Below are 15,559 nucleotides of genomic sequence, written 5' to 3' on the forward strand. Positions count from 1 at the left end.
AGAGGAAATGTTAAATCTTTGAGTATAAAATAACTGGTTTGGATTGCTAGATTTTCTCAGAGTAAAGCAGGCAACATGCTTGCATTGTGCTTATATTTTATAGTGACAACTGATCTTTAGTCACATAAAACAAATCTTTGATTTTTATAGTTTTACGTAGAGAAATTACATACTTGTAGCAATCATAATAGAGCTCTTTAAATTACTAGGGAAACCCAATCTGAGCTTAATTAAGCCCTGCCCCCCCCCCCACCTCCAGTAAAGGACTTAACTGATTCATGTCATTAAAAAAAAATACAATGTGGAGTTGGCCTCAGGGATTCAAATATGATGATCAAAACTCTTCGTCTAAGTTGGCCCCATTTCTCCATGAGCCTCCACCATAATTGGGGAGAGGGTTGTGTGGGGCTAGGGAGGGTGGGGGAGAAGTAAGAAATAAAATCCCATTAATGTACTCTGGTGCAACTTGGGTCACATTCCTATCTTTGGACTCTTATTTCTCATTCGAAATCCATTCAAATAATTTTGTCATCTACTAACTCCTCTATTTACTCCCTCCACTCAATCTCCTTAGTCATAATTGGTTAAGACAAGTTTAGCTTTGTGGTTATAAGTTGCTCAGATCAAGTTCTTTGCTATTTGGGAATTACCTGGAATGGATGGAGCTAGCATTGGGTTACTTGGCTTAGTTAATAATAAAAGTATTAGAACCTGGTTGGCAGATTGCCACCAACATTCCCTTGGGCGACTGGCTATACTCATTTAGTTTGTGTACTAGCAACTCTTATTAGAGAAAAGCAGCAATTATTGCTCCTTTGTTTATTGTTACTCTTGAGTTGCTAAGAGCAGGTCTGTTTGCAGGAAGATGTATTGATGACATTTTTCCCCTAAACTTTAAAATATATATGTATTACAAAATGCTGTTAGCTTTCACCTTTTAATAGCCTGTAGCATCTAGAGATGAGACACAAGTTGTTTTTAACACACCTGCACACAGCTGTAGCATATTTCTCTTGTCAGGAAGGATGTTGGTGTTGAGGGGAATGTAACTACCATGCTTTCAAGTGCTTTTATGAAACCTCAGATGTTTGGCCTTTGGCCAAGAGTCCATGATTTCATATTGTTAGAGGGATCATTGTATCCCTGGGGGCTGCAGCTTTCTATAGATTCCATGGCTGAACCAAGAAAAGCATACATAGATTTCTACAGAAATTATGATTCTGTTACTGGACTGGTTCCAAGCCAGGGGCTAGACCTGCCCTAGCAGAGTTTGAGACCTTTTGTGTGTCAGGCAATGTCCAGGCTCTTGTGCAGGAAAGATTTCAAAAAAGAGAGTGAGAACAAAAGTAAGTTTTATTCAGGTGGAGACAGAGGCCAGGATGCAGGCCAACTTAGAGTGAATTGTGCGTGTGGTCAGTTTGGGGGATTCCCAGTTTTTGAGTTTTTTCTGGTGCCAGATTTTGGCCCCACCTCTGGTTGGAAGGGCACATTTTTCCTAATATGGTCTCCAAAAGTGTCATGGCATTCACAGCTCTCAGCGCCCCTTCTACTTGCGGTGGTGGCAGGAAAGTCAAGGCTAGGAAAATTCCTTGGCAAATGGAATGAGGGAACCTGAGGCAAAATAGTTAAACAAGGTTGAGCAATTAACAGCCTGCTAGTAAATCACAAGATCTTATCTTCCCTAACAAAGGAAGCTTTGGAGCAGATGGTTTATACCTCTTCTCCCCAGCCAGAGAATGAGTAGCTTAAATCACCCTGGTCAGGGAGATAGAAAACAGAGACCCAGTTGATGCCATTAGTGCCAGCCATACTCCAGAACGGATGAAGTCGGGAATAAACAAACAAGCCCAAGTAGAGCCAGACAAATCCAAGATAAAAGTGAAGCAGTGAAGCTGACCAGAGAATGATCCCAAACTCTCCCATCTATATTCTTATTTTGATGCACTAGCATATTAAAGGACACACCTGCAAAGCTGTTGACTATTCTGTTGAGACCCTCCCCTGAAACCTCCCCTAAAACTCCTGCCTTTTAAAACAGATAAAAACTCTCAAGGCGAAGGACCCAGTGTGCACTCTATAAAGCATGCCCGAGCCTCCCCTTTCTTCAGGTGTGTACTTGTGCTTGCTTTCGCCTAAATTCTAAGGGTCCCCCCAAGACTGGCGGCCTGGGGAGCAGCGGGGCAGTGGCAGCTCCTATTAACCCCTGAACCTGTCTAGAAGGACTTTTTTTTTTTTTTTTGCCTCTGTAACTTGTTTCCTGAATCTATGCAGCCCAGTGTGACTCACCTGTTTTGCCTCCCTAACTTCCTTCCCTGCGTCCACACAGTGCTGTGTGACTCACTTGTTAGTGTCACTCCCTTTTCCTGAGTCCAGGCAGCTCAGCGTGGCTCACTTCTGTTACTTTGCCTTTCCCTCCTGCATCTAAGCAGCCCAGGCTAGGCTCGCTCCTGTTGCTGGGAATCTTGCCTCTCTTACCTTAAACCTTTCCTTTGTTTCACTGTCCCCAGCTTTAGTGAACGTGCTCTCAAAATCACCTAGGCTCGTGTTGTGAAATCTCTCCTACATGAAGTCAAGAACCCACACATTCAGACCCTGGTGGGGTAGAGCCTGTTCTCTCTCTGGTGACAGTGGCAGTTTTCATCATAATGATGGTATAATGAGCCTCAGTGTTGGTCTCTGGTTTTTTTTCCCTCCATCTTGGAATGATTTGGTTTTACTCAGCTGTTGTTGGTTTCTGTGACCACCACAGGGGTTTCCGTCCATAAACTGTTTTCCTTTGATCATGTGTGGAGGTGGGGGCTCTGGTGAGAGGACCTAGTGACTTATGGGCCTATGATGTCGGCTCTTTCTTATTCTACTTGTTGGGATTTTTTCTTCTTTCTTTTCTCCCTCAATTCCATGAAAGGTTTTGAGGAGGTGAGGAATGCTGGTGTATCTTTCAGAGTGCAAAGTTATTTTGGAATGTAAAGAATTTCTTTGGGTTGAGTTTCATGGAAGTTTGTCACTGACCTGTGTTCCTGAACTATGAAACATGAATATTTGGACTAAGGAATAGTTTCTTATGATCAAAAATTAACAAATACTGTGGACCTTAAAAAATATTTATATAAAATGTATTTATATGTGATTCTGCCAGTAAAATTCTGTAATGCATTATACAGATCTTTGGTAATTTGATGTGAAAGATTTTAAGATCTGCTTAAGTACTCTAAAGAAAAGACCAAGAGAGTGAGGTTACTTTGCTCCAATTCTACAGCTTGTGGCAGTGCTGGAAAAAAAAAATTAAAAAATAAAACCCTGTACCATTCATTGGTGGGCTTGGGTATCAGAAATGTCTAGGTGTAAAGAGACGAGAAAGTAACAAAGCAAACTTAAAATCTCAATTTCATTTTACAACCGTTTATTTACTTCTACTTTAGCTAAGATGGACTATAGCTTTTTAAATCAACTAGACTTTAAAAAAAAAAAGGCCCTCGCCAGGTAGCTCAGTTGGTTGGAGTGTCGCCCCGACGCTCCCGAGTTGCCCTTTCGGCCTCTGGTCGGGGCACATGCAAGAAGCAACTGATGAATGCATAGGTGGGTGGAATAGCAGGTCACTGTTTCTCTCACTCAAATCAATTAAAAAAAAAGGTGGGGCATACAGGCAACATCAGAACAAGAGAAGACAAGTTTACGTTATAAATTTTTGTCCTAACATTTCTTAAGTTCAAGGTACAGATTGGCTCAAGTTATTTTTCTCCCCAAAAATGGATTTACGAATTGCAGTTTTTCTGACCACTTAATCTCCTTACTGTTTCCATGATGAGAATCTTACTAGCATATAGAGGGATTACCAGTTACATGTCCTAGGCAGAATAGTTATTTAATAAGAAGTTTTAAAATACCACATCTGCCTCTAAGCTGGAATGTGAATCTTAAATTCTCTCAAAGTTCTTACAGTTTTAATTCAATGAAGATGCTTCATTTCACTAAACTAGGGCCTCACAACATCTCTGCTGAAACACAGGTCCATCTGGGACCATGGCTTGCTGTGACCCATTGCAAAACACAATTTTGTTAATGTATCATTTTAAAATTCATGCAAAAATTTATTTCAGCCCAAAGTGTTCATGTTGGTTTTAACATAAAATTTTTGTTGTTAATAACTACCTAAATCTTCAAGCCAAATTTATATTCCAGGAAATGGCGTTTCTCTTGGTGCCGTGTGTCATCCTGGCTCCATTGCATCTTACTCTGGGGTGAGGCTGGCGTGGAGGTGGTGTGCACACCATTTTAGGAAACAGTATCTACATTATAGAGTGGTTTTCTTTAAACGTTTAGAAACCTTCTATATAATCTGCAGTAAAGCACAGTAACTGAAGAGGATGCCTTCCTGGAAATTTGTATAGAAGGTGCATGTGCACAGATAGTATGAGGAGTATAAGTATAACTTTTTAAATGTTGTATAAAAAGAGGTACAATACCAAAAAACTAAGTAAATACTGTGCAGAGTGATGACAAACATGCTGAAAACATAAACCTCTGAAAGTTTTGAGAAAACATAAAATGATGGTCCTATAAATGTTACTTATGAATGGATGGATGGATAAATGAATGAGTTTGGTTAAGACAGTGATTCTCAACTGGGCGTTTTACTCCCTAGGCAACTTGGTGGTAAGAGATTTTTGATAGTCGTGACTGGGGGGGAGGGGTGCATTGCTCCCGGCATCTAGTGAAATGACCTACAGTGTCCAAGACAACTTTCCACAATAAAGAATAATCTGCTGTGATATGTCGGTAGGGCCACTGTTGAGAGCCCTGAACTAAAGCTGAGAGCTGGAGGAGGGTGCTGGGAAAGAAGAAAAAAGACAGAATCAAGTCAATGGAGACATGATTATGCAGTGTCCCCCGGGTCCCAGAATGGAGCCTTGCGGCGGGGGGGGGGGGGGGGGCGGGGTGTTGGATGGGAGGGGTGGGGGAGGAGCCTTAGCCTGATCAATCGCTTTGGGTGGGAGAGGACAGCGCATTTCTAGCCAAGCCTGACAGGGATTTGCTGTAGGGAGGCCCACTGTGATTTCAAATGGTCTCTCTTGCCTTCCTCAGTAGTTTTTCCCATAGGATGCCTTTCAGCTTAATGAATGAAATAAAAGACTAAACTGAGGGTGAGAAATATTTTTATGGGAAAGACTCAAATGTAATAGTCCCAACAAAAAGAAATGGCTCTTGTTAAATCCTTTCTACTTGATTAGGGAAAAAAGAAAAGAACTTGGACAGCTTGAAGCTGGTAGTGGGCTACCCGAGAGGACAGAAAGGGGGACGGGGGGCATTGCACTGTGCCCTAGGGAAGTGCCAGTTTCTTTGGAATTTGTGTGGGAAAGAAGCAGCTTTGAAATCCGTAACTTTGAAATACTGGCTTTGGTTTAGGAGTCTCCCCACCCACCTGCTGCCCCACCACCTTTGAGGCATTTGTATTAATGAGTTGGATGGTAAGTGAGTAACATTTTAGGCCAGTAGAGTTCAGAAATGTCTTCCAATTAAAATAATGTATTTTAATCCTCTTGGGTTAAGCGGGGAAAATAGCTCAGGAGTCTGCACTGAGAGGCAAGCAGATCACAACTTGAAAGTCAAACCTGTTGGAATTTTCCAACTTTAGAATAATGTTTCCATTTAGCATCTTAAAAGCATATTTTAAGGAGTTTTTAATGGAGGATAGCTATTGTGAAGTGTGTAATGCAATTCCTGCTTTCAAGGAGCTTATGGCGAAAGAACCACACAAAAATGTTAAACTCAGCAAAACATGTTAAGTCCTGGGGAAAGAAAGCCTAACGTGAGGGCTACATGAGAAGGGGGATATATGGGACATTGGATCTAAACCTTGGAGACAGATTTTCACTAAATTACATTGGGGTTGGGAAGGCAGAAGAAACAGCTTTTTAAAAATGAAATCACAGAGGCACAGGGTCTTTGTGATGAGATCTGTAGGGGAAGGGGCTGGACCGTTGAGAATGGGGAGGAGAGGTACGAGTAGAGGGATGGATGATGTGGTTAAAAATAGGCTGGGAAGGGAAGTTGGGGAAAATGGATGAGGGCACTGCGAGCCAGGGAACTGGGCAGCATTCTCTGCATGTTTGCCAGGGAAGGTTTTTATGCAGATGAACAGTAGGAGCGGATCTGGGTTTTATGAGGTAATTCTGGCTGTAGTGAGGATTTGGGGGCACGGGGAGAGAGGAGTGGAGTGGAGGGGAGAGACGAGGTGGCCAGAGGCTCTAAGAAAAACATTATGGAATCCTCATAGCATTTCATTCTTCAGACATCTTTGATCTTGTATATATTTCCAGTAACTTATTTGATTAAAATGCCAGCTTTTGTGGTCACAGTTTCTTTGTATTCTGGAGGGCTTTTTATTTCTAAATTCTAGGGTTCAATGTCATGCTGAAACTTATATGCCTTTAGAATTATCCTCCTTTGTCTCATGTTTATAATTTAGCTTTTAACTCTTGGGTATTGTTTAAATTCCGCTTGGTATCTGTTTTCTGCTCACTGGCTACGGAATGCTGCTTCTTGCCTTGAGAGCATTAAATTCACTGTAATTAAAGTGCCAAGTGGTTTCATGTGATGATTCTTTCTGTTTTTCTGAGAAGCCATTTTTGCCCTGTGTGGCCCAGCCCAGGATATAATTTTGGCCTTAATTTCCAGTGATAATACTCTGCATGTCCTATGAATACTGATTTCTGAAAGGACACTGGGCCTAGATATTCACTTAAAGGATTAATTTATCTTATTAATTCCAAGGAAAATTGGATGATAGAAATTTAACTGATTGCCCTCTTGGACTGAAGAACTCCCTATCAATACAAGTATGAGTAGAACCTACTAGAAGTCTTATTTTGCTGAAATCTAAGATCTTGCTTAGGTCTGTGCTGGGCTACCTGGTATGTATAGGATCCTCACGTCCGTCCTAGTTGGGATGGCATAATGCACTTGCTTTTTTCTGGAGAAGAATGGGCAGTGAGGATTTCTCAAGGATACCTCATGATGGGGTTGTGACTCTCCATCTTTTCCCCTTCTCAGAAATTCCTGAAAATCATTTAGTTAAAAGATAAACAAGTTGCAGTGGGACTTCCCTTTTGGCCATGATGGAGCAAGTGGGACCCAGTTAATCTTCCCGAATAGACAACTAAAAGTAGATGAAATATGTGAAACAACTACTTTCAGAAATTGGACAATAGGCAGTGCAGGCTTTTATCCCCAAGGGAAAGGAAAATAGCAAAGAACTTCATACTTGGAGGCTGTATTAGTCAGCTCAGACTGTCATAACAAAATACCACAGACCCTGACCGGTGCGTCTCAGTTGGGCATCGTTCCTCAAAGAGAAAGGTTAATGATTCTATCCCCAGTCGGGGGCACATGCCTGGGATGCAGGTTCAGTCCCCAGTTGACATGCATACAGGAGGCAACCAATCGTTCCTCTCTTTTTCCCTCTCCCTCTCTAAAAATAAATAAATCTTAAAAAAAAAAAAATAGACAGGTGGCTTAAGCAACAGAAACTTACGTTCTCACGGTTCTGGAGATTTAGAAGGCCAAAATCATTAGGTGCTCTCAAGATTGGCTTCTAGTGAGGCCTCTTGTCCGGGCTTATGGATGGCTTCTGCCCACACATGACCTTTCTTCTAGCCAGAGAAAGGAGACAGATTATCTGGGATCGCTTATAAGGACACTCGTCCTATGGGATTAGTATAGGATACACCCCACCTTTATGGCCTTATTTAATCAGTTACCTCCCTAAAGGCCTTATCTCCAATTACGACCACATTGAAGGTTAGGGTTTCAACATAACCAATTTGAAAGAGCACAGTTCCATTCTTAACTGAGGCACTTTTCAGACTAAGGTGCAGAGAGCAGAATTCCAAGCAGAGCACTGTCATTTTACTAAGCTGAGACTGCAGGCAGAGTTCAGGGAGGTGGCTAGCATTTGTAGGGCAGAAAACCACAGAGGAAGGAGCTATGCCAAGTTCCCCAGAAGATTCTCTAGGAGTTCCCTTGCATGTATTGCTGAAGCCCTATAAAGCTGGGCAAAAAAGTGGGGACTTGTAAGATGAACCATTCCCAGAGCTCAAAAGCCCTGGGAAATGTACATGTTCTGAACTGCCAGAATGGAGAGTTACACATTTAGGGCGTTCAGTCAAGACCCTAGAAGGGACACACCTTGGCAGTAGAGCTAAACTAGCCCACAGTAAAGACTACTCTACACTCACACCTACAAGCTTAATAACAAGCCTTGAGTGGCTCAGCATGATCCCAGAGTAACCTAACTGCCTCACAGGACAGTCTTACACCCTTTGAAGGAAACAACAAAATCAAACACCCCAATACGGAGTTTGCAATATCAATCCAATAGAAAATCACTGCATGTGGAAAGAAACAGGAAAATGTGAACCATAGCCAGGAGAAAAATTGATAATTAGAAACCAGCCAGAAATTACTAAAATGACGGAATTAGCAAAGGTTTTTAAAGTCTTTATACATATGCTCAAATATTTAATAGAAAACATGAGTATAATGATAAGAAAATTGAAGGTATAAAAAAGAACCAAAGGGAACTTTAGCAATAAAACAATACACTACCTTACATGAATAATTCACTGGAGGGCTTAAAAGAAGATTAGACACTGAAAATGGTCACTGAATTTGAAAATGTAACAAAAGACTAAATTGAAGAAAAAGAAAAAGATTGGAAAAATCAACCGACCATTGGTAGCCTGTGGGACAATATCCTGAGATACAATTTTTGAGTAACTAGAATATCAGAGGGTGTAGGGAGAAGAAAATACTAAAAAAATAGTGGTAAAAATGTCCCAATTAAAAAAAAAGTTGGGGATATAATTCATATACCATACAGTTTACTCATTTAAATTGTACAGTTTGATGTGTTTTAGTGATATTCACAGACTAGTGAAACCATCATTACAATCTAATTTTAGAATGTTTGTCCTTCCTAAAACAAACCCCTCCAATCACCGACAGTCAATTTTAGAATATTTTTCTCACCTCAGAAGAAAAAAACAAAGCCTATACCCTCTAGTTGTTACTTCCCTGTTCTGGCATCCCCAAACCCGAAGCAACCACGAACCCAAGTTCTGTCACTCTAGATTTTCCTATTTTGCACAATTTATATAAGGGAAATCATATAACACATGGTATTTTATGACTAGCTGTTTTTTTTTTAACTTAGCACACTTTTTAAGGGTCTTTCATGTTGTAGCATGAGTCAACACCTTATCTGTTGATTGACATTTAGGTGGTTCCCTTTTGGCTATTGAGAATAATATCACTGTAAACATTTGTGTATAGTTTCTTTGTATGAAAATGTGTCTTTAATTCTCTTGAGTGAATTTTAATTATCTTGAGTGAGTTTCACTAGGAGTGAAATTACTGGGTCATATGGTAACATTATGTTTAATTTTTTAAGGAACTGACAGACTTTTTCAAAGTGGCTATACCATTTTACATTCCTACCAGCAGTGTATACATCTTCCAATTTCTCTACATATTCACCAACACTGTTTTATCTGACTTTTTGATTATAGCCATCCTAGTAGTTGTGAAGTGGTATTTCACTGTGGTTTTTATTTGCATTTTTTTATAGCTAATGATTTTGAATATCTTTTCCTGTGCTTATTGGAGATTTTTATATTTATCTTAGAGAATGTCTATTCAGATCTTTCACTCATTTTTAATTATGCTATCTGTCTTGCTATTTATTGAGTTATTCTGCACACTAGACTTATTAGATATGCAAATATTTTCTCCTATTCTGTGGGTTGTCTTTTTACTTTTTGAATAGTGCCCTTTGAAGCACAAAACTTCTTACTATTGATGAAGTCCAATGTATTAATAGGCTTTTATTAATAATCTGAGCAGTCATTGCCTAATTCAAGGTCATCAAGATTTATTATGCCTGTGTTTTCTTCTAAGAGTTTTATAGTTTTAATTCTTACAATTTGGTCTTTGATCCATTTTGCATTAATTTTTTATATGGTATGAGGAGGGAGCCAACTTCATTTTTTGCATGTGTATATCCAGTTTTACCCAACACCACCTGTTGAAAAGATTATTTCCTCATTGGGTTGTGTTTTCACCTTGTTGAAAATCAAGTGATGATAAATGTAAGGGTTTATATTTGGATACTCAATTCTCCATTGATCTATATGAGTATATGCACCAGCCATATAGATCTTTAGTTTCTTTTCTTGTGCTTTCTTTGTCTGATTTGGTATCAGGGTAATTCTGTCTTCAGGGAAAGGGTGGATTTGTGTTTACTTCCCTTGTATTTTTTGGAGCAATTTATGAAGAATTAATGCTTGAATGTTTGGTAAAATTCGCCAGTATTGCCATCTAGGATTGGGTTTTTCTTTATGGAAGTTTTAAAATTACTAATTTGATCTCTTCTTATAGGCTAAATACATTTTTTATGTCTCTTGTCAGTTTCAGTATCTTGTGTATTCCTGAGAATTTGTCCATTTCACTTAAATTATCTAATTTATTAATATACAGTTGTTCACAGTATTTTCTTACGATTCTTTTTATTTCTGTAAGTTTGGTGATGATGTCCACTCTTTTATCTCTATTTTAATTTGAGTCTTCACTCTTTTTTCCCCTCTGCCATTCTAGCTAAAGCCTTATCAATTTTGTTGATCTTCCTAAGGAATCAACTTTTGGTTTTGTTGATTTTTTTTCTATTGTTTTTCTATCTTGTGAAAACCAAAAATATAGAGAAAAATCTTTACAACAGCCAGAAAATAAGACACGTTGCTTATAGAGGAATATAAGTTTCTGCAGTACAGAAGATAATGGGATGATGCTTCACTTAAAATGAATGCATTGAATCATTAAAAAAAAAAAAAGGTTGATTTTAAGAAAACACATTTTCTTCTAGTCTGAGACTGTCAGGTTGATCTCTGCATGAGACAGTTTGCTCTTCCAGGAAGAACCAACGCTCTGCTCTCCCCATCCTCAGATTCCCAGACAACCACCATGTCCCACAGAGTTTCATGGTAGAGATGATGGTTTTTCCTTCAAGCACAAAGAGAAAATAAATAAATTAAACAGACCCTGCTGACGCCACACACAGTGATGATCTTAGTGTGAGCAGGAATCTATGCCAGTTACGATGCTTTTAGGGAAATATTTTTTCTCTCTCATTTTAGCCCTAATCCAGTCATTATTAACCTTGTCTGTACTTTGGAATCAGCTGCATGGAGCTTTAAAAAGCTACCAAAACCCATCTACTTACCAGGTCAATTTAAATTTAGAATCCTGTGGTGGAACTAGGCTGTCCAAGTACATGTATGTATAAATATATGTGTGTATATATGTATGTATATGTACATTGTGGGTTTTTTTTAATGTGGAAATTTAAAAATACACAGCAAAGTGGAGAGAATAATGTTCTTCAAACAGGGGGTATGTGGACCCCCAGGGGTGAAGGCTTCTTCAGGGAATCAACTTTAGCTGAATATCCAGGGTACAGTTGACACCCCAAATATGCTTTATCCAATTTGTCCATCCATGTGAGGTACAGAATAGAGGTGGTTCTTGGCCATGTATACGAAGATGCCATTACACACCCACCCGTCCACCCCTCCCCAACACAAACAACACTGGAGAGAAAAATTTTTCCTCTACCAACTTAGGTACTAGTTAGGCACCTGCAAATTAATTGACAGAGGCCAGTTTGAAGATGACTGTCAAGTGGTTTGCCATTCTTTGCTTTTAACTGAATTTTAAAATGGTGAGTCATAACTTTTCATTGAAATTTTACTTTGTTTATCAAAATGTGTCATGTTTTGATCAATTATGTGCTACTAATAATTGTGATGCTAACTTAATCAAAAGAAATTTTGAATGCTTAGAGCCTTAATGTTATAAGAAGTAAAGTTTAAAATTTTACAAATAAAATATATACTTTAGTGGTCCGGAAATACAAGCAGATAATCAGTAATAGATCTGCAAGCATGAAAATACGTAACAGTCCAATAAACATCTTTGGAGGAAGTAGAGTGAAAGTGTAAGTTCAAAAAGAAAGAAATAGAATGTCATTAAAAGCTAGTTCATATATTTTTTCAGTGGATAATGGTGGGTGTTTAGATTCCACTGGATTCATTCTATAAAACTGTTTTATTTCAAAATGTCAAGATTTACAATACATTGGAAATTACATTCTTCACAACTGCTTATACTTATGACGAATCATTCTAGATGTCAACTGAAAAATATGCAAGGGAGAACATACATTAAATTTTTTTTTCATTTTTAAGGGCATGAGAAAGCAAAAATTTAAAGATCATTGGTCTAGGCAGATTGCTTTGTTTCCTTCTGGAGGGCCAAGGACTATTTATTTATTACAAAGTAATTTATTTTAAATCTTATCTTTGTAGTTTAATGAAGCAGAAATTGATCCATATGTACTGCTTCATATGTTTTAGGATCGATAAACAATAAAGGCTGCAAAAGCTTACCTGTGTGGATGTGTTTTGTTTAGCATTCTTTAAAATCTATTCTCTGTTGGTAAAGGAAAAACAAAATGTTGGTATGGAACAAAGTCACCTTTTACAGTTTTTAATACTTACTAATATATAGCTTATTTTATAGTAATAATTAAACCATTTAATTTAGATAACAGCTTTCAGTTCCTGTTGATTAGTTATTTACTAACCTAGCTTTATGATTTATTTCTACCCTCAGAGGACAGGTGATTCCATTCCCTGGGTTGGTTAGGACTGTGTGAATGAGAGGCTGGGCTCTACCCACGCGTTACCAGCCTCTGTAAGAGCCACAGTGGTTCCCATCACTGGGCCTAGCTTACAACAGGCCGGGCAGAGCACAAGTTTTCTCTCTAATATTCACTACAACCACAGGAATTTGATTTTATCTTTTTCAGTTGACAGGGAATTGAAATGCACTAAAACTTGGGAGTTACTTGGAAGTAACTTTCAAGAGCACAGGCTAGTCGGTGAAGAGCTGCTGATAGCTTCTGCCTCAGCATGCTGGCCCTGGTAAAGAGTGCACAGTGAAGAACAGAGGAAGAACACTGGAGGTGGGGTTCGAAGACCTGAGTCACTGTTTAATTCAACTCCGTGTTTAGCTGCGAAACCTAAGAACTCACCATGTTTCCGTTTTAGAGTTGTTGGGAGTTTGTAGGATTATGTATGACTTAAACTAAGCAATACATCACTATGAAGGAGGATTAATGAGAAGCTGTCATAACATTTTTTGGTGCCAGAAGAGTTCATAAGAATCGTTTGAACCCTGGCTGGTGTGGCTCAGTGGGTTGAGCGCTGGCCTGAGAACCAAAGGGTCACTGGTTTGATTCCCAGTCAGGGCACATGCCTGGGTCGCAGGCCAGGTCTCCAGTGAGGGGGCGCTCGAGAGGCAACCGCACATTGATGTTTCTCTCCTCTTTCTCCCTCCCTTCCCTTCTCTCTAAAAATATAAATAAAGTCTTTAAAAAAATAAATCTTGATTTTGTGGAATTGGGAATTATGTTGTGTTTTTCCACCTGGTGAATGCTACAGTGAATGGATTGTGTCAAAACTTGAAGTGTGTGGAAGTGTGTATTGTCCCCACCTGATTTTGGCATTGGGGAAAGAAGTCAGGTAGTGTGGACACAGGAAATACTATCTGTGTGCATTCCATTGAAAGAACTTGGGTTAAAATGTCAAAGTTGTTCATGTTTAACTCTGAGTCTGGGCTTGATCTCTGGAGCATTATGTAAGGGTGGAGTTAGAAAATAAGAATAGTTTGTACTAAAGGAACATTTTGGATCAGGAGAAAATAAATCCATAAGCTCCAACCTTTGTGGCCTGATTTCCCTACTCTACCTTCAAGGACTCAATTAAAGCCTTTGCTGACTCACAAAATTGTTGCTTCTCCCCAATAAATGCTTCAAATGTCCTTTTTATGTTTGCTTGTCTGCTTCAGGCTAGTCTTGAAAAAAGGAACAACCTCAGATATTAAAACTAAGCAAAGAATAACAAGGGCTCATGAACTTTTACCGCCTTGCTTAAGAACTAGTCAAGACGCCCTGTATACCTCTCCCCATCACATGCCCCTCCAATGGGAAGCACCAGCCCAGGTTTGATATCTATCATTCTCATGCTTTCTTTATAGGTACGTCTGACTAAGTGATACACCAGGTTGTTTTGCATGTTAAAGCTGATTATATAAATAGAAAAAAAAACTGAACGTGTTTCTCTGCCCTCTTGATTTTTACATTCAAAGTGAAAAATATTTTTGAGGGTTGTTCATAGTGACTCAGGTAGTTCAAGTTCATTTCTTTTCATTGCTGTGTGGAATTCCACTCTGTGTATGCACCATGTCTGAGTTCAGGCTGTTTTTAAAAAGTACCACAACCTGGGAAGCTTATGAACGACATAAATTTATTTCTCATTGTTCTGGAGGGTAGGAGTCTGAGATCGAGGTGCCAGCACAATTGGGTTCTGGTGAGAACCCTCTTCTAGGGTCAGTCTTCTGAGGCGGCTGGCTTCTTGTATCTGCACATGGAGTGGAGAGTGAGCCTCTTCTTACAAGGGCACTAATCCTGTTAACGGCTCCAGTTTCATGACCCAGTTATTTCCCAAAGGCCTCCCTCCAAATACCATCACATGGGGATGAGATGTGAACATATGAATTTGGGAGGGATGCCACAATTTACCTAGCCTTCTGTGGATGGGTGTTTGGCTGTTGTTTTTGCTGTTACAAACAATGCTGCAATAAACAACATTTTTGTTCCTTTGTGTAAATGTGGGTTTCTCTAGGGTTTATCTTTTGTAGGGTTGGAACTTCCATGTGCTGGGGCATGCGCAAGCTCAGCTTCACTAGATAATGCGAATTGCTCTCCAAAGTGATGGCACCAATTTATATTTTCTCCAAATGTTATTTGAGCATTCCCATTGCTTTCTATCCTTGATCCCAGCTTTCATTAAAAACTAAAAGTACAAGCTGATGAGTCGTTAGATCAGCTCTACAGGCTTCTGTAATTGGCACCCCTTAAAGAAAAGGACAGTGTTTGTGGAATAAAATCCAAACTCCTTACCCTGGCACACAGCTCGGGCCCAGCTGGCTTTCTCCCGAACCAGCCTCACCGGGCAGCACACTCCCCGACTCGCAGTGGCCTTCTAGACTGGCACATGCACACAAACTCCTTCCCACTCTTTTCCGAGCCCATCATATGACAGATTTCTTCTCAACATTTGCATATTGGCCCCTCCAAGAGGCCTTCCCTGACCACATAATACAGCCTTCCTACTTACCTCATGGCGCTCATTCACATTACTTCCTTTGGTTTTGTTATTGCATTTATCACAATCTGAAATTATTTACTTTTTTGTTTCTCTCGCTGGAAGATAAACTCTGTGAGGGCCATGTGCACGACTGCACTTGTTAAATTTTTATTGAATGAATAAATGTGCACCTACATACCTTCCCTATTTGGCAAGCTTGTTACTCTTTTCTGTCACTTCCACATTTCACAGTCTCAGCCTTTTGCTGACCGCTGGTGTAGAGATTAGGGTGAATGTAG

This window comes from Pteronotus mesoamericanus, unplaced genomic scaffold, assembly GCF_021234165.1.
Source record: "Pteronotus mesoamericanus isolate MK-2021 breed Mesoamerican mustached bat unplaced genomic scaffold, CSHL_Meso_final contig_82, whole genome shotgun sequence".
Lineage (NCBI taxonomy): Eukaryota > Metazoa > Chordata > Mammalia > Chiroptera > Mormoopidae > Pteronotus > Pteronotus mesoamericanus.